Here is a 2,500-nt window from a genome sequence, read left to right as displayed (position 1 = left end):
TTGCCCTCCAGCAGGCCCCGAGGACCCACATACTCCTCCGCTCTAATCCCCCATGAGCTTTCCTTCTCCTGCAGTTACCCTCCACCACATATCCAGCATGGCCCTTGACCTCCAGCATGCCCCGGAGACGCACATCCTCCCCTGCTCTAGTCCCCCACTAGCTTACCTTTCTTGTAGTTACGCTCCAGCGCATATCCAGCATGGACCTTGACCTCCAGCAGGCCCCGGGGACGCACATCCTCCCCTGCTCTAATCCCCCACTAGCTTTCCTTCTCCTGCAGTTACCCTCCAGCGCATATCCAGCATGGACCTTGACCTCCAGCATGCCCCGTGGACCCACACTTAAGCCCCCTCCCACTGACAAAGCAAAACACCACTGGCAAAATCCTCGTGCCCCTGGTACTCCAGAATGTAAATTCAAACATGCCCCTGGTACACTGCGCAGAAACACTTTGCCACACACACGCACGCACTGCTTGTGCCTATGGTACGACAACTTTTCTCGTGCCTATGGTACGACAACTTTTCTCGTGCCTATGGTACAACAATTTTTCTCGTGCCTATGGTACAACAACTTTTTGCCGTGCCCCTGGTACACCGCTCAGTAGCACTTTGCCACACAAGCTCTCCTCGTGCCTATGGTACGACAACTTTTCTCGTGCCTATGGTACAACAACTTTTCGCCGTGCCCCTGGTACACCGCTCAGTAGCACTTTGCCACACAAACTCTCCTAGTGCCTATGGTACGACATCTTTTCTCGTGCCTATGGTACAACAACTTTCCTCCGTGCCCCTGGTACGACAGCTTTTCTCGTGCCTATGGTACAACAACTTTTCTCGTGCCTATGGTACAACAACTTTTCGCCGTGCCCCTGGTACACCGCTCAGTAGCACTTTGCCACACAAACTCTCTTAGTGCCTATGGTACGACATCTTTTCTCGTGCCTATGGTACAACAACTTTCCTCCGTGCCCCTGGTACGACAGCTTTTCTCGTGCCTATGGTACAACAACTTTTCTCGTGCCTATGGTACAACAACTTTTCGCCGTGCCCCTGGTACACCGCTCAGTAGCACTTTGCCACACACACACTCCTCGTACCTATGGTACGACAACTTTTCTCGTGCCTATGGTACGACAACTTTTCTCGTGCCTATGGTACAACAACTTTTCGCCGTGCCCCTGGTACACCGCTCAGTAGCACTTTGCCACACAAACTCTCCTCGTGCCTATGGTACGACAACTTTTCTCGTGCCTATGGTACAACAACTTTCCTCCGTGCCCCTGGTACGACAACTTTTCTCGTGCCTATGGTACGACAACTTTTCTCGTGCCTATGGTACAACAACTTTTCGCCGTGCCCCTGGTACACCGCTCAGTAGCACTTTGCCACACAAACTCTCCTCGTGCCTATGGTACGACAACTTTTCTCGTGCCTATGGTACAACAACTTTCCTCCGTGCCCCTGGTACGACAGCTTTTCTCGTGCCTATGGTACAACAACTTTTCTCGTGCCTATGGTACAACAACTTTTCGCCGTGCCCCTGGTACACCGCTCAGTAGCACTTTGCCACACACACACTCCTCGTACCTATGGTACGACAACTTTTCTCGTGCCTATGGTACAACAACTTTTCTCGTGCCTATGGTACAACAACTTTTCGCCGTGCCCCTGGTACACCGCTCAGTAGCACTTTGCCACACAAACTCTCCTCGTGCCTATGGTACGACAACTTTTCTCGTGCCTATGGTACAACAACTTTCCTCCGTGCCCCTGGTATGACAGCTTTTCTCGTGCCTATGGTACAACAACTTTTCTCGTGCCTATGGTACAACAACTTTTCGCCGTGCCCCTGGTACACCGCTCAGTAGCACTTTGCCACACACACACACACCACTCGTGCCTATGGTACGACAACTTTTCTCGTGCCTATGGTACGACAACTTTTCTCGTGCCTATGGTACAACAACCTTTCCCCGTGCCCCTGGTACACTGCGCAGAAACTCTTTGCCACACACACACACACACCACTCGTGCCTATGGTACGACAACAGGCCCCGGGGACCTACATCGCACCTTGCTCTTGCCTCCCTTACAGCTGAAAAAGGTCCATGCCTGTGCCCTGGCCCTGCTGAAATTCCCTCTCCATTTAGCCGAGGCAGTGAGTCGGCCTCCTGTCTCCCTTTACGGTCGAAAAAGATGTGCTCCTGGGCGCGCTGGCCCTGCTGCTACTCACATCGGGCATGGACCTGGACCTCCAGCAGGCCCCGGGGACCTACATCGCACATTGCTCTTCCCTCCCTTACAGCTGAAAAAGGTCCATGCTTGTGCCCTGGCCCTTCTGAAATTCCCTCTCCATTTAGCCGAGGCAGAGAGTCGGCCTCCTGTCTCCTTTACGGTCGAAAAAGATGTGCTCCTGGGCGCGCTGGCCCTGCTGCTACTCACATCGGGCATGGACCTGGACCTCCAGCAGGCCCCGGGGACCTACATCACACCTTGC

This window comes from Aulonocara sp. 'chitande type north' Nkhata Bay, unplaced genomic scaffold (assembly GCF_057382095.1).
Source record: "Aulonocara sp. 'chitande type north' Nkhata Bay isolate Kocher_YH1m ecotype deep benthic unplaced genomic scaffold, A_spYH_male_GT1.1 unmapped_scaffold_32, whole genome shotgun sequence".
NCBI classification, from domain to species: Eukaryota; Metazoa; Chordata; class Actinopteri; order Cichliformes; family Cichlidae; genus Aulonocara; species Aulonocara sp. 'chitande type north' Nkhata Bay.
The sequence above is the reverse complement of the archived record's forward strand: the minus strand, read 5'-3'. Positions refer to the sequence as shown.